Source organism: Anomaloglossus baeobatrachus, chromosome 6, assembly GCF_048569485.1.
Source record: "Anomaloglossus baeobatrachus isolate aAnoBae1 chromosome 6, aAnoBae1.hap1, whole genome shotgun sequence".
NCBI lineage: Eukaryota > Metazoa > Chordata > Amphibia > Anura > Aromobatidae > Anomaloglossus > Anomaloglossus baeobatrachus.
The window spans coordinates 254,572,046-254,592,726 of record NC_134358.1 but is presented as its reverse complement, the minus strand read 5'-3'; positions in this window follow the sequence as shown (position 1 = coordinate 254,592,726).

The window sequence follows — 20,681 nt, the reverse complement described above, 5'->3', positions numbered from 1 at the left end:
CCAATTTAGTGCTTTAGTAAGTCAGTAAAAAGTAGTTAGGAGTGTTCAAATCAAGAAATTGATAAGGGTGCCCATACTTTTGCACCGGTCAAATTTTGTTTAAATGCGGATTGCACATTTTCTGTTAGTACAATAAACCTCATTTCAATCCAGAAATATTACTGAGTCCATCAGTTATTAGATATATGACACTGAAATAGCTGTTGCAAAAACCCAAATTGTTATAAAGAAAAAAGGTTAACATTAATAGGGGTGCCCAAACTTTTTCATATGACTGTATATGTCGCAGGCGGGGAGGACGCAGTCGCTGCTGCGCTCTCGCTAACGCTCGGGTCCGGCGCTGCTGCGGCTGTCGCGGCTGCTCGGTGGCTCGAGCAGGGGGCCGGATCCAGGGACTCGAGCGGCGCTCCTCGCCCGTGAGTGAAAGGGGTGGTTGGTTTGGGGGATTCAGTCCGTGACGCCACCCACGGGTCGTGGTGAAGATAGGCACCACCGCTGCTGGTGACGGGGATCACGGGAGCGATGGTGAGCAGCTGGGATGTTGTTTTCCCCCTTCGTGGGTAGGGGTTGGTGGTCCTGGGGCCCGATGATGTTGTGACGGGGAGGCTGGGTTGGGGGGGTGCAGGGTTGCAGGGACAGCGCGGCGTGGTGCCGGATGGCACGGGTGTACTCACTCTGCAAGAAAGGTACAAAGTCCTCGGTAAACCAAACGGCTGGATGGACGGGTCCCGCAGCCGGCTGCAGTGCCTCTCCCCGGACAGGTGATGGCGGCTGTCTTTCCCTGCACCTTGATGTTCTCCTTCTGACTACTATGGATTCCCAACGGTAGTCCGCTCCCCGGTGTATGGGTACCGGAGGAGCCCGTTTGCCCGCAGACGCTGGCCCTTGGGTCTCTAGCCTTAGGCGGTAGCTGTATACCCTCACGGTGTGGGCTGTTGCCTTCAATCGGAACTTTTGCTGTTGTGAAACCCCTGGGGTTCCAGTCACATTCGGATCTGACTATTGTCGGCGACTCCAAGCCTGGTCGGGGTCCGATGGCCCTGCCTTTGTGTGCTGGCTTCACTTCGCTCCCCGGTAGGTACCGGCGGGCTGTCGCCCGTCCTCGGTCCTACGGTTCCGCGTTGCTCCACCACTCCTGCAGACGGCCACCACCATCTGCCAACCTTGCTGTCAGTGCCTGGGCCACAAACCCAGACACCCAAGTGTTTTCTCCTCACTCCTCAAACTCCAAACTCTCTCTGTCACTTCTCCCGCCTCCAGGCCTGCTCCGCCCCACCTGGTGTGGACATCAGACACTGGAGGGAGGCAACAAGGATTTTTGTTTGGCTGGTGTCCCTGTCTAATGGGGGGTTGGGGTGTTTGTATGTTATCTGTGACGACCTGGCTAGGCCAGGGCGCCACATATATATACACGGTATATATATATATGTATAAATATATATATATATTTTATATATATATATAAAATAAATTGAAAAGGCTTTGTGCAATTTTGCACTAAGCCTTGATTATAATTGCCAATTATTGTGGGTACAAGCTCCTATTCAGGTTTGTGAATCTCCATAATTTCAGACAACAATGAGATACTGTGTGTAGTTTAATTCTTCAGTGTTAAGGTGGTTATATGCCTTAGAATTCGCTTATACTAGTGTATAAAAAAATCGTTCTGATTATCATCCAGAAAAGTAGTTCTGAAGTGCAGAAGCTGTTCTACGAATCATGCGCAGTGTGCCTCTAAAGCCGGGACGCGTACGCCCAACATGTGAAATCAGTTGCGTGCATGCACAAAATTTCCGGGGGCTAGCAGTCACGCTGGCTCATAGAAATCATGTTATCAAACCTACAGGGACATGATAACATGGGAAGAGGGCTGACTAGTCTGTGGAAACCACACCCCCATCCACTAGCTAAGGCCCTAATTACCATAGTAACAGCACTTTGACTCCTAGGTTGCTGCTGGGAACAATTTTGTCAGAGTATTACGCCACTTTTACGGACTGAAAATAAAATATACCAATACAAATATGGATTTTATACTAAAGACAGATAAGAGTGGTATTATTAAAGAATAGAATAGATTTTTAACGTAGCAGCAACAAGGTCTGTACTGCTATTGTGGCGCCCTGGACAAGCCAGGGGCCACAGAGAACAACACTCACACACCCCACACTCCCGGTCAGGCACACCGAAGTCAGACACAAACCCTTGTTGCCTTCCTCCAGGGGCTGATGTCCACACCAGGGGGTGGGCCAGGCGGTTGGCCCCGCCCACCGAGGAGTTCACAATCCTGGAGGCGGGAAAAGCAGACAGTTCAGTTTTGGAGGCAAAAGTGGAAGGAAGGAAAGTGGTAGTGGAGCAACTAACTGACAGCGTCCGGGTGTGTGGCCCGGGCGGTACAGCAAGGTTGGCAGACGGTGGTGACCGTCTGCAGGAGTGGCCTATCGGAGTCTACCGTAAGGACCACGGACGGGCGGTGGCCCGGCGGTACCGGACCGGTACACAAAGAGAAGTCAGCACCATCTGGCAGGGGCTTACGGACCCCGGCAAGGCTAGGAGTCACCGAGAATTTGCCAAATCCGTCAGCAAAGAGAACCTCCTGGGTTTCCCAGCAGCCAAGTCCCGACAGAAGGCAACAGTCCAACCGTGAGAGGGAAACACAGCCACCGCCAATGCTACCGTTCCCAGGGCCAGAGCCTGCGGGCAAAAGGGGCTCCTCCGGCCCACATCCAAGCTGGGGAGCGGGTTACCGGTGGGAGCCCATTGGAACCGTTTACCGTACATAGGTGCAGGGAAAGGCAGTCACCATCAACCTGCCGGGAGAAACAACACCGCAGCCGTCTGTGGGACCCGTCCATCCAGCCGTGTGTTTTACCGAGAACTGTGTCCTCATCATTGGCTGAGTGATTACCACCGTGCCGTGCGGCACAGCGCTGCCCCCGTGACCCTGCACCTCACCAGGCCCTGTAACCCGCCTGCCATCTACTCCTACCCCATCACCGTGCCCCGGGACAACCAACCCCCTACCCACGGAGGGGAGAACTAACAACAAAGCTGCTCCCTGTCACCGCTCCCGGGATCCCCGTCCAGAGCAGCGGTGGTGTCACCAATATCACCACAACCGTGGGTGACGTCACGGACAATACTCAAATCCCCCACAATCAAATCCCCACCCTTTTCACTCACGGGCGAGGAGCACCGCTCGAGTCCCCGGGATCCGGCCCACCGCTCGAGCCTCCACCGAGCAGCGGCAGCCGCAGAAGCGGCCGGACCCGAGCAGTGGGAGAGCGCAGCGTCCCCTTTTCCGCCTGCGACAACTTGGCGTCACGAACAGGATCCTACCATTCTACCAACTGGTGGAAGTGTGCCTTGTGTGACCGCCGGAGGTGTCCGGCCGAAAAATTTGTGAAGCAGCCATCTTCGGCGCGAAGAATTCCCGCTCGAGCGTCTTCTCGAGTAGTGGAGGCGCGAAGGCCAAAACCCCGCCCCTGTAGAGGAGGAGCCGGAAAGAGACTAAGGGGGACGGAAACAAGATGTCTGCGCTCGACGGAGCCGCTGGAAGCGCGGCGGACGCAGCCGCGGGAGCACCTGTAGATGGGAATGGGCCTGCCCAGGTCCCGGCCGTGCTGGCGGGGGGCGCCGCGGCCCCAGCTCTCGCTCAGGTGATGACATTCTCTTTGCCCTATGTGTCCGGAGCTGCCTGGCTACCGCAGTACGATGGGAAACCTGATGCCTTGCAGGTTTTCCGAAAAAAACTCAGTCCGCTACTAGAACTGTACCCCCTGACTGATAAGCAATGTGCAGCGCTAGTGCTGGGGCAGCTAACCGGCGCGGCTGAGCAAGAGGCGGAGACCTGGGCCGAGGGGGACCGGTCCTCTGTAGCCACCATATTTGAAAAGCTGCAGACTGCATTTGAGACCCGTACCGAGGCCGAGTTGCGGATGCAGTTCTATCAATGCCGGCAACGGCCCGCAGATAGCATTCGGGACTATGCTCTGCACCTGCAAACCGCACTCCGCACACTGAAGCGGGTGGACACCATCAACAGTGTGGACAGTAACAAAATGTTAAGTGAGCAGTTTGTGCAGGGGATGAGGTCCTCAGAGGACCGCAAACAGCTTCGGCTGTGGGCCCTAGAACACCCTGATGTGGACTTTGCCGTATTAAAGGAACGGGCCATCAAAGCTCTGCAACCCCCCGCATTTGAAGCTCCTGAGCCAGCCCGGTGGCCGGTCGAGACTGCTCCCGTCGTGGTGGCCCCTCCCCCATCAGCACCTCCAGTGCCTGCAGCCCCAAGCGGAGCGATGGAAGAGCTCGCTGCTCAAGTTCGCCGCATGGATGGGGACCTCGCTAAGATCCTTGCCGCACTCCAGCCTCCGACCAGATCCCACGCCCCGGTGAAGATGCAGCTCCAGACTGGCGGGACCGGTACATCGGGGCCCGGCCCATCATCCCTGTGGCTGTGGATGGCAAACCGGTGATGGCTCTCCTGGACACTGGATCACAGGAAACCACCATACCATACACACTGTATCAACGGTATTCGGGAAAAGACAAGCTGGCTCCCCCAGATGCCAGTATAACACTGATTGCTGCTGATGGACTCCCATTGACCCAAGTGGGATACAAACAAGTGGCCATGACTGTGGGGCGAGCTGAACTGCACCACCAGGGTATGATTGTGATAATGAATAAACCCAGTGATCATAACCCGAAGGTAGTGCTAGGGACCAACGTGATGGAGCACTGTATGAGTGATGTGCTGACCCTACTGCAGCAGCTGGCCGCCACGGCGGCGGGTGGCCGACAGAGAGCTGTGCAGCGTGAGATCCGAGTCTTGATGTACCGCCAACATGTGAACTCGACAAGAGGAGAGATTGGTGGGGTGAGAGTGATGGATGTTGCCCCTTTGATTGTACCTCCCAGGAGCGAGATGATGATTTGGTGTAGGGCAGCAGTAGTGCCCCAGGGGCGTGACTACCCCGCCATGATAGAGCCCATGCCCTCTGAACACTGGCCCACAGTAATGGCCGCCCGAGGGGTGGTAGATGTAAAGAAGGGGAGAGTGCCCGTGAGGGTGCTGAACTGCGGGGAGGTAGAAGTCAGGCTTCCCCGGTACGCTACCCTTGCCAAGTTGTTCACCTTGGATCCCCACACCATCCACGAGGCCATTCCCACAACCTCACCACCTACTGCCAGCACTCACCCATCCCAAGGGGAGTTAGACGAGTGGTGCCGACAGCTACAGGTAGGCACTGACGATACCCCTATACATCACAAAGAAGGGGTATACCGGGTGGTACGGGAGTATGAGCGGGTTTTTAGCAAACATCCCCTAGACTTTGGGCAGATTAAAGGGGTCCAACACCATATCCCCACCGGTGAGCATCCCCCTATCAAAGAGAGGTACCGGCCTATTCCCCCTGCACACTACCAATGTGCCAAGGACATGTTGAGGAACATGAAGGAGGCAGGGGTTATTAGGGACAGCTGTAGTCCCTGGGCCGCCCCGTTGGTACTGGTTAAGAAGAAGGATGGCACCATGCGGATGTGTGTGGATTACCGAAAAATTAATCAGATAACACATAAGGACGCTTACCCTCTGCCCCGCATTGAGGAATCTCTGGCTGCGCTGAGAACCGCTAATTTCTTTTCCACCCTTGACCTCACCAGCGGGTACTGGCAGGTGGCTGTGCCACCAGAAGACCGAGAGAAGACTGCATTTGCTACACCTATGTGACTCTGTGAGTTTAATAGCATGCCGTTCGGGCTGTGCAATGCCCCTGGAACCTTCCAATGGCTGATGGAATGCTGTCTGGGGCATCTAAACTTTGAGACCATCCTGCTGTACCTGGATGATGTGATTGTGTACTCCCAGACATATGAAGTCCACCTGGAGCACCTAGCCGAGGTCTTCGCGTCCCTTGCCAAATATGGGATGAAGTTGAAGCCCTCAAAGTGTCATCTGCTGAAACCCAAAGTGCAGTACCTAGGGCATGTGGTCGGTGCAGAGGGTGTCACCCCTGACCCTGATAAAATCACCGCCATTCAGGACTGGCCGAGGCCGACCACGGTGAAGGAGGTGAGGCAGTTCCTGGGCCTGGTGGGGTAATACCGTCGCTTCATCAAGGGGTACACGAAGATGGCTGCCCATATGCAAGACCTCCTCGTGGGACAGACCAAAGGTGGTAGACCCCTAGGAGCCCCATTGGTGTGGGAAGAAAGGCATGAGGAATCCTTCCATCAGCTGAGAGCAGCCCTGACCGGAGAAGAAATCCTAGCATACCCTGACTACAACCACCCCTTCATCCTTTACACCGATGCCAGCAATGTAGGCTTAGGGGCAGTCCTATCCCAGGTACAAGACGGAAAAGAGAAAGTGATTGCTTATGCTAGCCGAAGGCTTCAACCGACTGAGAGGAACCCCGAGAACTACAGCTCTTTCAAGCTTGAACTCCTGGCACTGGTGTGGGCTATCACCGAGCGGTTCCGCCATTACCTGGCAGCGGCTAAGTTCACCGCTTTCACGGATAATAACCCGCTGACCCACCTGGACACCGCCAAGCTAGGCGCGTTGGAACAGCGATGGGTGGCTAGGCTAGCCAACTACGATTTCACCATCAAGTACAGGGCCGGCCGTGTCATTGTTAATGCCGATGCACTCTCTCGGATGCCCCACTTGTCGGAAGAAGGGCCTGAGGATGAGGACCTCAAGGAGATTGAGCTGCCCACATTTCATCAGCCACCGACTGAGAAGGTGCATGTCTATCAACAACGGGTAAACCTGGACCCGATGCCCAGCCAGGAGTGGCAAGAAGCTCAGGACCAGGCACCCGCTGTTCGCTTAGTCAAGATCTTGGTGGAACAGAGTGCTGCTGGGATAGACCCTGCCGCCCCAGAGGAAGCCCAACGCCTGTGGCGGGAACGGACCCGGCTGTATCTGCACCAGGGGAAGTTGTACCGTGAGCTGATTAGCCCAAAGACCCATGAGAAGATCCGCCAGTTGGTGATTCCCCAAGGACACTTTGGATGGAAGAAGCTAGAGATGCTGTTGAGAGAGAGGTTCTATTGGAGTGGAATGCGGGAATCTGTAGAGGCCTGGTGCCGAGAGTGTGGCCCTTGCACGCTGAGAGGGAAGGATGAGGCCAGCCAGAAGGCGCCCCTACACCCGATCGTTACACATCAACCGCTGGAGCTGGTTGCCCTGGAACATGTAAAGCTCACCCCCAGCCGAAGTGGGTACACCTACGCTCTAACCATTGTAGACCACTATTCAAGGTTCATGGTGGTTGTCCCAGTCAAAGACCTAACTGGCCGTACCGCCGCTAGAGCGTTCCAGGCCTATTTCTGCCGACCACATGGATACCCGGAGAAGGTGCTTGCTGACCAAGGCCCGGCCTTTGAGGCGGAGGTATTCCATGAATTTTGTCAGTTGTACGGCTGCAAGAAAATCCGGACCACGCCTTACCATGCCCAAACCAACGGCATGTGTGAAAAGATGAACCACCTGGCCCTGGGCCTCCTCAAGACGTTGCCGCTAGAAGAGCGGAACCTGTGGCCGGAGAAGCTACCTGACTTGGTCGATATGTACAACAATATCCCTTCCAGCTCAACGAAATGCACCCCTGCATACCTGATGAGGGCACGCCCCGGCCGACTACCGGTGGATCTGGACATGGGATTGGAAGCCCCAGAAGCACTCCCTTCGACAGCTGAATGGGACACTCGGCGGAGGGTGCAGTATCGACAAATTCAGGAGTATGTTGAGAAGAACTTGAGTCGGAGTCGGGAACAACAGGAGCAGCGCTTTAACCAGAAGGCATCTGCTGGCCCTTTCCAGCCTGGAGATGTAGTGCTGAAGCGAAAGAGGAGGACCCACAAGCTGGATGATCAATGGGAGCAGACCCCATATGTCATACAGCCCACAGGATGGGAAGATGGGAAGGCCTACCAGATCAGTCGTGACCAAGGGGGCACTTTGGCCACGGTTTCCCGGGACCATCTAAAGAGGTGCCCACCAGCATTGAGGGCAGCAGCTGAAGCTCCGGTTCCTAGACCGGCGGAGAAGGCAAAAGAGGTAATCAATCCACACCGTGATGGGTGACTTTCCAGCAGACTGGCCTACACAGAATGGCGCGGTGATTCTTCCAGTGATACTATTCCCACAACCCGTGGATGAGGACGTAATGGAAGTGGTCAACCATGAGCCAGTGCCCAGGGATGAACCTGTACCCAGCTCCCCTATGCCTCCGCCTGCCCAACACGATAGCAGGGAAGAGGAACTGATTGTTCCCTCTGCCCCACTGCCTGTCCCCACTGACACCGGACCCCGGAGGTCCACTCGGCCCAACCTTGGTAGACCCCCACTTAATTACAGGGAAACTGTTCTTTAAAAGGGAAAAATTGTGTGTGTGTTTAAGTACCGTTTAAAGGAATGAAAAGAATAATCCACCGAAGAGTCACCTGATTGTCAGCTTGATTGCACCGGTCGTTACCGGCAACTGGTCCCCGTTGGGACCCCCCTTTTTCAAATTATGCGTAGAAACTACTACGGACAAGCCCGAGAACTAGCAGGGCAACCACAAACTTGTGGCATGTAAATAAAAATGTTTTATGGCTTTCACCGTTACCGCCTCCGGAGAGGCAGATTGGAGGAAGGGCCCGGAGTGGAGCAGGCTGGGGCCCAGCCACCACCGGAACCGGTGGCGATCCTCTGGGGGTTTCAGGGGTTCCCCATGGATGTGGGTCCCCTGAAAAGGACAGAACCCGCTCGGGCAACTTGTGCTGGACTGGGGTCAAGGGGTCCTGCCTGTTTGCTTAAGGGCAGCATCAGGGCCAGGTTGCTTGGGTGGGAGAGAGCGGAAGCCGTACCGTTATGCAACGTTTTAAGTAAGATTACCTCCCGATGTAGGAAGACGTTATTTTACTTGTAATCACTGTTTTACCGTTATCTTTTTCAGTAGTGAAAATAAAACCGGTGATGGACGGGCTGCCCGCGGACGGTCTGTATTTTACTAAGGGGGAATGTGGCGCCCTGGACAAGCCTGGGGCCATAGAGAACATCACTCACACACACACCCCACACTCCCGGTCAGGCACACCAAAGTCAGACAAAAACCCTTGTTGCCTTCCTCCAGGGGCTGATGTCCACACCAGGGGGTGGGCCATGCGGTTGGCCCCGCCCACCAAGGAGGTCACAGTCCTGGAGGCAGGAAAAGCAGACAGTTCAGTTTTGGAGGCAAAAGTGGAAGGAAGGAAAGTGGTAGTGGAGCAACTAACTGACAGCGTCCGGGTGTGTGGCCCGGGCGGTACAGCAAGGTTGGCAGACGGTGGTGACCGTCTGCAGGAGTGGCCTATCGGAGTCTACCGTAAGGACCAAGGACGGGCGGTGGCCCGGCGGTACCGGACCGGTACACAAAGAGAAGTCAGCACCATCTGGCAGGGGCTTACGGACCCCGGCAAGGCTAGGAGTCGCCGTGAATTTGCCAAATCCGTCAGCGAAGGGAACTTCCTGGGTTTCCCAGCAGCCAACTCCCGACAGAAGGCAACAGTCCAACCGTGAGAGGGAAACACAGCCACCGCCAAGGCTACCGTTCCCAGGGCCAGAGCCTGCGGGCAAAAGGGGCTTCTCCGGCCCACATCCAAGCTGGGGAGCGGGTTACCGGTGGGAACCCATTGGAACCGTTTACTGTACATAGGTGCAGGGAAAGGCAGTCACCATCAACCTGCCAGGAGAAACAACACCGCAGCCGTCTGTGGGACCCGTCCATCCAGCCGTGTGTTTTACCGAGAACTGTGTCCTCATCATTGGCTGAGTGAGTACCACCGTGCCGTGCGGCACAGCGCTGCCCCCGCGACCCTGCACCTCACCAGGCCCTGTAACCCGCCTGCCATCTACTCCTACCCCATCACCGGGCCCCGGGACAACCAACCCCCTACCCACAGAGGGGAGAACTAACAACAAAGCTGCTCCCTGTCACCGCTCCCGGGATCCCCGTCCAGAGCAGCGGTGGTGTCACCAATATCACCACAACCGTGGGTGGCGTCACGGACAATACTCAAATCCCCCACAATCAAATCCCCACCCTTTTCACTCACGGGCGAGGAGCGGCGCTCGAGTCCCCTGGATCTGGCCCACCGCTCGAGCCACCACTGAGCAGCGGCAGCCGCAGCAGCAGCAGCGTCCGGACCCGAGCAGTGGGAGAGCTCAGCGTCCCCTCCTCCGCCCGCGACACTAGAGTTCCTGCCTACATGTCTCTAATACACTATAGCAATATCACCTACTTAACGTTTATACACTATGTATGTGATACCAAGACTGCTATTGTCGCGGGCAGGGAGGGTTGCCGCTGCGATCACCACGCTCGGGTCCGGCGCTGCTGCTGCTCAGTGGCTCGAGCGGTGGGCCGTATCCGGGGACTCGAGCGGCGATCCTCACCCGTGAGTGAAAGGGGATGATTTCTGGGAAGTCAGTCTGTGACACCACCCACGGTTCGTGGTGATAATGGGACACCACCGCTGCTCTGGACGGGGATCCTGGGAGCGATGACAGGGAGCAGCTGAGGTGTTTCTCTCCCCTCCGTGGGTAGGGGGGGTTTTGGTGGTCCCGGGGCCCGGTGATGGTGACTAGAGGGTGGATAGCAGGAGTTGGGGAGGTGCAGGGTCGCGGGGGCGGCAGCGCAGTGCCAGGCGGCACGGTGGTACTCACTCAGCTAGTAACGTACATGGAGTCTCTGGTAAAACAAACGGCTGGATGGACGGGTCCCACAGACGGCTGCGGTGGTCACTCCCGGTAGGTTGGCGGTGACTGTCTCTCCCTGCATCTTTGATGTGATTTCGGCCCCGATGGCTTCCCACCGGTGACCCGCTCCCTAGCGGTGTAGTTGCCAGAGGAGCCCCTTTTTGCCCGCAGGCGCTGGCCCTGGGAACTCTAGCTGTGGCGGTAGCTGTATTTCCCTTCACGGTTGAGCGGTTGCCTTTAGTCGGATCTTTGCTGCTGGGAAACCCCGGAGGTTTTCGTCGCTGACGGATTTGACCAGTTTAACGGTGACTCCAAGCCTGGTCGGGGTCCGTAGGCCCTGCCGAGTGGTGCTGGCTTCTCTTCGTTCCCCGGTTCGGTACCGGCGGGCCACCGCCCGACCCCGGTCCTTACGGTTGTGAGTCAATTGGCCTCGCCTGCAGACGGTCACCATCGTCTGCCAACCTTGCTGTTTTTGTGCCCGAGCCACGTACCCGGACACGGCCAGTCTACTCCACTACCACTTCCCTCAACTCTCAAACTCTCAAACTGTTCTGTTCTCTTTTCCTGCCTCCAGGACTGTGAACTCCTCGGTAGGTGGGGCCAACCGCCTGGCTCCGCCCCACCTGGTGTGGACATCAGCCCCTGGAGGGAGGCAACAAGGATTTGTGTGTTACTCTGGTGTTCCTAACCGGGGTGTGGGGTGTGTTGTTGCTGTACCTGTGACGTCCTGGCTTGTCCAGGGTGCCACACTATACACATACATTATATACGTCCCCTGAGGAAGAAGGTGAAACGCGCGTTGGGACAGGCAGGTGTGCGGTATCCACTTTACTGGTCAGTACGGGTTCAGCTCTTTGACGTGTATATGATTTACAGGGATTACCTTTCTAGTTGGTAGGCTGCTTGACTGTTTAAAGCCCCAACAGACATTTGGTTTGCTCCTTGGCATTAAAGTTCAAAACTATCTGCTTACAATACTATTGTCAAATGTTGCTGACCTGTTTCTGCATGAACTGTTTATAATCACTTTTTGTTCTATGATACCAGCTCACCCTTTTTTGAGGATCTACTGCTGTGAATTTTGTTATTGATAGTGTTGTGTGTTTTATATGTGAAATAAAATTTTAATTTTTTTTATTATTTGGAGTTGTACCACTCTTTCTCTTTGGCTCAATATATACATTATATAGGCAATACTGCAACTGCTGTATGTACATTACATGGGTGATACACCCAGTAGTAGCAATATGACCTACTTAATGTGCATATAGAAGTCGCAGTATCGCCTATGTAATGTATATAGACTACTGTATGAACATTATATAGGTGATTACTGCGACTGCTGTACATAAAAACAATTTTCATATTGGAACACATTCAGATCTCTGAGATTGGGGATGGAGAGCTGTTTGGTGACAGGCATGTGCGTGAGGCACACAGAGGAGCAAGATCTCCAGGATTGGTGAGGAGAGGACAAATTATGACTATAAAAATACGTTCTGACGGTGGCATTGGCCAGTGTCAGACAGAAAGAGCCCTGTGCATGCTGCGGAGGGCTGTATCAGAGTGAGGGTGCTCGCACACAGTTCTCTACGTCGGAGTTTTAAAGGGCCAGTAGCATTGAACAGTAAAGTGGACCGCTGCCCCTTTAAGACTTTGGTGTACTGCCCTGTGCTTGTGCACGTTCGCCCTGACAAGGGGCACCACAGTCTTAAAGGACCAGCAGCCCATTTTGCCTTTGAATGCCACCGGACCAGTTGACATTTGCCGACCTTGGTAGATTGCCAGTCCAGGCCTGGGCTTCATACAGTCTGATCAGAATGTTCAACTAAGAACCTTGTGTTCAAGTTTGTACATTTTTGCATAGCTGCAATAGATCAATGTCTTAAGGTGGCTTTACACACTGCAACATCGCAAACGACATCACTGTAACGTCACCGGTTTTGTGACGTAATAGCGACCTCCCCAGCGACCTTGCAGTGTGTGAAACACATCAGCGACCTGGCCCCTGCTGTGAAGTTGTGATCGTTACAAATCGTTCAGGACCATTCTTTGGTCCTTTGTTTCCCGCTGTGCAGCAAAGTTTTAGTGTGTAAAGGGGACTTTACAGCGACTTCGTTAGCGACTTCCCTTTCAAAAAGCTGCTTTACAACGTCCCCAATGACTAGGTAGGTCGTTCTGCAGGTCCGGATCGCTGTTGCGTCGTTGGCCAGGTTTGCCTGTTTGACAGCTCACCAGAGACTTTGTAGCGATCCCGGCCAGGTTGGGATCGCTGGTGGGATCGCTAGAAAGTTTCAGTGTGTAAAGGGGCCTTTTTACATTTGGATGTTTAGATCGCTATGAACCTCCAGACTTATGTCCACATGGATGGGGAATGTTTTCATGATACAATCTCTTGAAGGCTTTACATATGTTTTTCCACACCTCTTGCTATATTTTTTAATATCTTACTTACTGGCACATCTATCTAGAAACTGTTTATGTCACCTTTTATCATGCAGCACACCTGTTTGGAGAACTTGTAAGATAAGCTTAGGATACTCAATACTATCTGCATTTTTCTATTAGTAAGGTGTAAGAATGTTAAGAAGTTCATATCTAGTGCATGTATTTAAATAAGATAAGGGAATAACAGCAATTATGGAATGGGGTGTGCTATGTTAATGGTCAATATGTAATATCCCACCTGAGAAGATAAGCACTTAGAAACTGTAAATCAAATATAAAACACTAGTGTGAAATACTCAGCAATACGTTGTTTTATCAGTTATTGAGCCTTATCTGTACAGAAGTGAGAACACATGTTAACTAACATAAATTATTGTCCTGTTATTGCTTCTGTATTTTGTGTTTAGCAAAAATAAAGTTGCATTTAGAATTTGTAATGTAAGGTGTTAAATAACAATCTATCAGCTAAATGTTTGCTGGTCGGCGGACATTAATAGCCTGGTTAGATATGTCTGCACTTCAGATGCACAGAGGCCAAATAGAACAATCGGAGCATAACCTGCCATTGTTCTCAGCAGTGCAAGTCCTGTTTACACAGAACGATGTGCTGCTGAAACAAAAATTTTACCCAATGAATGTGTGTCACCCAGGGAAGGGGGTACCCGGTCCCGAGCGGTTGCAAATGGGAATGTCATACTGGTGGCCGTTGTCCGGTCCCGTGCCCTGTGGACACTTAATAAAAGGGGAGTATTTACAGGGGATAATAGAGTTAATGTTAATGACGCCACCTGAGGGTTGCGGTTAAAAATGGAGAACCGCCGCTGCTCAACATGGGTACTCCCAGGGATGGTGGTAGTGGCAGCTATGGTGGTAGGCCCTCCACAGGTAGGGCTGTGCCTGGGAAATGTATGGTGTATAATGATGGAGACCACACCAGGTTAACTTTAACAGTCTCTACTCGCATGGACCCTCGGCTTGCTGGTTCCGGTCCCAGGAGTATCAGTGCCAGTGTAGTAACCCAGGTTGCTCTGTGCCTGGCACTCTCTGCAGATTGAGTCCCCATAGCGTTAAGCATTTCGGAACCCTGACTGTCCCTTTTGGGGTACAGTCTCCTTCTCCGTACGGTGGGCAGTACGGACCCTGCGGGGAGGTAAGTGTCCGGACCCCGATACTAGTTTACTGTTGATGCCCCCGGATTATTTGGTTTGATGAAGTCCGTGAACGTGTCCTCACCGTGCAGGTATTTATCAAACCGTTTGAAACTTGACATTTGACCTAGGGCCCTGTGCCCCGTGCATGCTTTGGTCCCAGTGGTATCTCGGTACCGGTTCTGGCGACCTCTCTCCTGTGCCCCTGGGGTCATCGTTACACGGACCCAGCTCAGGCACGTCCGCACACCTCTCCTGTGTGCTCCCCACTTCTCTCCTCACTACCAACTGACTGACCCCTCCCACCAGACTGGCTATACCCAGGGACTTGTTCCCATGGCAACTATCCCCTTACATGGATAACCCTCTATGCCCAGTGTGGAGAGGAGAACTAGGATTTTAGATGTGTGTTTTTCGAATCGGCACTGGTACTCCAGGTCCCAGGGAGTAAGTCCTGCATCCCCAAGAGGATGCAGTTCCCTGTAGTGCCCTGAGGCTCTCAGGGGCACTACAAATCAGTGTTTTACTCTCTTGTCAAATGATTGGTAATCAGTTTAGACTGCACGATTATCAGGAATAAGCAGTTATATTGCCCAATTATTATGAGCAAACCAAAAGATCTTTGCAGTTTATTTAGACTACACGACTATTGAAAAGGAGCAGTTTACACTAAATGATTATTGGCAATGAGCAGTTTATACTGCATGATTATTGGGAACAAGTTACCCGAAAGATCATTTCACTCAACCTCTTTTGCTCATTTGTTCAGAAATTGACAGCCTGATATTGCACAATTATTAGCAATGAGGGGTTTACACTAGACGATTATCAGGAATGAGGGGTTTACACTGCACGATTATCAGGAATGAGGGGTTTACACTGCACTATTATCAGGAATGAGGGGTTTACACTGCATGATTATCATGAATAAGGGGTTTACACTGCACGATTATCAGGAATGAGGGGTTTACACTGCACTATTATCAGGAATAAGGGGTTTACACTGCATGATTATCATGAATAAGGGGTTTACACTGCACGATTATCAGGAATGAGGGGTTTACACTGCACTATTATCAGGAATAAGGGGTTTACACTGCATGATTATCAGGAATAAGGGGTTTACACTGCATGATTATTAGGAATGAGGGGTTTACACTGCACGATTATCATGAAAGAGGGGTTAAAGGTACTGTCAAACTTAGCGACGCTCCCGAGATCCCCCCAGCGATCTGACCTGGCAGCGATCGCTGGAACGTCGCTACATGGTCGCTAGTGAGCTGTCAAACAGGCAGATCTCCACAGCGATCAGAGATCAGCCACCAGCCACCAGCAACCCGTGTAATGATGCTGTGCTTGGTAACCATAGTACACATCGGGTTACTAAGCAAAGCGCTTTGCTTATAGTTACCCGATGGGTACCTTGGCTACGTGTGCAGGGAGCAGAGAGCCGGCTTCTAGAAGCTGCAGACTGTAATACTTATTCTATATTCTGAGGATTTCGATAGCGTAGGGCAATGACAATCAGAGACGAGTTCCGGGTACAAGATGTTTTATAGTATGTCACCACGGTAGAAACAGAACAAACACAACAATACAATAACACATACAATACTTTCCGGAATAGACGCGCAGGGGATTCCCGGGACCACGCACCGGACTCCCCCAGGGAGACCACCGGAGCGAACCCCTATACAGGGACTGTCCGGCAATCTACCCCGGAAGGCCTAAATGCGCAGCGGCCGGGATAAGGAGCAAGCGGTAAAGTCAATGAGTGTCCGTACGGAAATGTTTATCCAGGATGGTTACAAACCAAAAGAGAACCAGGCGGAGTGCTGACCGAAGATGGTAAACGGAATCCGGGCACAGCCTTAAAAGCCGGGTACAGTCCTGAGACAATCGGTAGGTAGTCCTTTAGGGGAATCCCGAGGCAATCCGGAATAAGCAGCAAACACAGCAGGAGCACACAGCAGGCAGTATACTCAGGCACTGGACTGGGCTGGGAGGCGGCCTTTTAAGCTGCTGGAAAGGAAGTAGGGCAACAGAACGGTAACCTCCATGTTAACCGAGGGCAAGGGCAGTCAAAAGAGAACTGGAAAACCTGGAAACCTGACACAGACACTGGTAACCAAGGTAAATATTGGGTAACCAAGCAAAGCACTTTGCTTGGTTACCCGATGTGTACCTTGGTTACCAGCATCCGCAGAATCCGGCTCCCTTCTCCCTGCACATTCAGATCGTTGCTCTTTCACTGTCACACACAGCAATGTGTGCTTCACAGCGGAAGAGCAACGACCAAAAAATGGTCAAGGATATTCAGCAATGACCAGCGACCTCACAGCAGGGGCCAGGTCTTGCTGGATGTCACACACAGCGACATCGCTAGCAAGTTTGCTGTTGCGTCACAAAACCCGTGACTCAGCAGCGATGTCGCTTAGTGAGACGTAGCCTTTACACTACACGATTATCAGGAATGAGGTGTTTACACTGCATGTTTATCAATGCAGCTTAACTACAATTCTTCGTATAATCATCATAATTCTGATTTACTATCTAGAAACAGCCAAATTAGTGTACATATAGCAGTATCAAATATACCAACCATATGATGTTACCATGCCCTTATTAAGGTGCTAACCCAAGCACATTATTCATCAGTGATTTAGAAGTTAAAAGATAGAAGACTATAAAAGATATAAAAGGACATTGAGCAGTATTGAAAAAGTTACTGACCACATCTGTATATCATGGTAGTATACTCATTCCACATGGCTGCTTTTTCCTGACCATAGTGATACTCGGTGTGAAAAATGATCATTCTAACTTTTGCTCTGTAAATCATTGTTATCTCTATAATCATGTTTGGTTTATGCGCTCAAAAATACTTTAGATTCAATTGTAAAATATGTTGAAATATGGTGTCCTTTCGTCTTTCTCACGTTAGTCGCAATTGTACAACTCCAATTGTCAGACTTTCCCATCAGTCCGTCTGCTCCGGGGGCAGGGTTATTGTGCACTTTAGTTGCATGGCTATACACAAGGATGTGGGTAAGTGGTGTGTGATGTGGGGGACGTGGGATGCCGCGCATCTCACTTGTTTTGTGGCTCGGATGACATGTGACGCTGTGTCTCCCAGTTGCCAGGCAGTTCAGGATGCTGCCTGGTGTTAGCCAATGGTGGGAATGTGTGCACCAAGCCTTTCAGGTGAGCAGGGAGTGGCTCCGTGGACATGACTGGGAGGGATGCTTCACCGAGCTTAATCATTAACATTGGGCTGGTTATTTTTACCATGCTATTTCTGGTTCTTCATCCCTGGCTATAGTCCCTGGTTTTCCCTTTAGTCTCTCTTGTCTTGTATGACACTGTTCAGGTTGGATATACTCCTGTCACCTGACTTTAAAATCGTCTGTGTCACCAGATGCCAGCTAACCTTCAACTGCAGTCTGGGAAGCGCTCCCCCCTCCCTATTTCGAAAGTGGGTGAAGATCATCCCGACCCTTTAGGATTGCCTATTTGCCTTGAGGTTGCGCCAAGTGCATGAGTGATTGCGCTGTTGCTCGTCTGATGTGAGTCTTAACTGGGTTGACATGCTCACGAGCATAACAAACAGGCCATTTTTTTCTGTATCAGGACTGTGAAAGATTAGATTGGACTTGACAGATCTGTTCCTTATTTCTACCTGATCAATTATATAGCTATGTGACTAAAGGGGGCTTTACACGCAGTGACATCGCTAGCGATGTTGCTCGTGAAAGCCCCCGCCCCCATCGTTTGTGCGTCACGGGCAAATCACTGCCCGTGGCACACAATATCGCTAGAACCCGTCACACATACTTACGTCCTAGCGACGTCGCTGTGGGCAGCGAATAGCCTCTTTTCTAAGGGGGCACTTCTATTGGACACCTGCCGTGTGACGTCGCTGTGATGCCGCATGGCAGGTGTCCAATAGATGCGGAGGGGCGGAGAGCAGCCACATGAAAGTCACGCCCACCTCGTTGCCGGAGGATGCAGGTACAGTGTTGTTCATCGTTCCTGGGGTGTCACACGTAGCGATGTGTGCTGCCTCAGGAACGACTAACAACCTGCGTCCTAAATGAGCAACCACATTTGGGAAATGGACGACGTGTCAACAATCAACGATTTGGTAAGTATTTTGCATCGTTAGCGGTCACTCGTACCTGTCACACGCAATGACGTCGCTAACGAGGCCGAATGTGCGTCACGAATTCCGTGACCCCAACGACATCTCGTTAGCAATGTCGTTGCGTGTAATGGGGCCTTAAGTATAGAAAGAGCAGCTTGTTGCCCTATCTTAAACAGTTGGCCACAGAAGAAAAGCTCCGCTGTTGATTGAACGATTTTAAACATAGCATCATATTAATATTTGTCTTTACAACACTCCATATATAAGATGGAGCTTATTGTAGTGAAATTTGCCAGTCACTCATTAATTACCCTCTCCTCACTGAGGTGACCTCATTAAACTTGGTGATCTCACCTCAGGTGAATTCATTGAACTCAATTCTGGATTATCGGATTAGGCTATATGCACACATTCAGTATTTGGTTGCAGACATTTCTGCACCAAATCTGCATCTCCTGGTAAAAAACTGCACCAATGCCACATGCGTTTTGATGTAGGTTCAGTGCGTTTTTTTTGTCAGGAGCTGCAGATTTAGTGCAGAAATGTCTGGAACCAAATACTCAATGTACGCACATTGCCTAATCCGGTAATCCGGCATTTAGTTCAATTACTTCACCTGAGGTAAGGTCACTGATTTCCATGAGTTCACCTCAGGTTAGTTCACCTGAGGTCCCAGCTTATGTAAAATGGGAACCCTAACTGTGACCTCAGGTGAAGTCATTGAACGCAATGCTGGATTACCGGAATAGGCGTGTTGCGCACATTGAGTATTTAGTTGCAGACATTTCTGCACTAAATATGCTCTTGTGACAAAACAACACACCAATTCTGCATGCATTTTTTACATGAAGTTTTGGTGCTATTTTTTTCACAGTAATGTGTATATCCTCAGGCCCCCAGCATCCCCACAGTAATGTGTATTTCCCACAGACCCTAGCAATGTGTATACCCCCCAGGCCCCCAGCATCCCCAGTAATGTGTATGCTCCCCAGTGTCACCCAGTAATGTGTTTGCCCCACAGCGTCACCTAGTAATGGGTGATTCCAGCATTCCCCAGTAGTGTGTATATCCCTAAGGCCCCCAGCGTCTCCCAGTAATGTATATAGCACACATCGTCCTCCAGTCATGGGTTTCCCCCTAGGTCCCTAGCACCCCCCAGTAATGTGTAAGGCCCCAGAATTCCTCAGCAATGTGTATGCCCCTCAGGCCCCCAGGGAACCCCAGTAATGTGTATGCCCCTCAGGCCCCTAGAACCCCCCAGTAATGTGTATATTCCACAGGCCTCCAGGGTCCCCCAGTAATGTGTATACCTCCCAGCACCTCCCATTAATGTATATGCACCCCATGCCCCCAGTGTTTCACAGTAATGTGTATATCCTACAGGCTCCCAGTCCCCCAGTAATGTGTATATCCCACAGGCCCCCAGGGTGCCCCAGTAATATGTATGCCCCCAGGCCCCCAGCACCCCCCCAGTAATGTGTATATCCCAGTGTCCCCCAGCAATGACTGCTGTTGCCTCCACAGATCCCTTAAACTGGGGCTTTGAAGAGGCCTGGATGAAAGGAGCAGAGGTCCTGCCACTCCATGACTGCAGTATTGTAGAAGCTGCACCTCGTACCTCCAACCACCCCATTACCTATCCACCCCTCATACTTTCCCCAGATCCCCGCCTATAAACGACAGACAACCATTTTGGATTAATATTGCCAAATCGGCCTTTATTATAACAAACAACAATAACTTAACATGAAAGCTGAGGAGGTTCTTGGAGCTCCAAAACCTGGCAAAACCATTGAATAAGGAAACAATCCAGCATTACCACCAGCCAAAATGATGCTTCCGTGCCAATTGAGGGCGACCTCCTTATCCGGACCTTATATATTCCCCTATTAACTGATAACCACCCCCCCTCGCAATCACCTCCCCTTACACTTGTGACCCCGAAGCCCGCAAAAATGCTCTGCTATTAACCTCTAGTTTGCCCTCCAAAGCTGAGTCATGGGTCACTTCACCCATGGCTCTCTTTAGGGCTCTGTTATACCTTTCATTCTAATGTCAATATTCAGCCAAGCACTGTGCTCTACAATCTCTGGAGCCCCCATTAAGAATGATTTGAGCGTTAGTGCACATGATCGACCTCTGCTCCATTCAGCCTTCTCGGGATCGGTGGGGACTACAGCAGTTGGATCCCCAGCAATCAGAA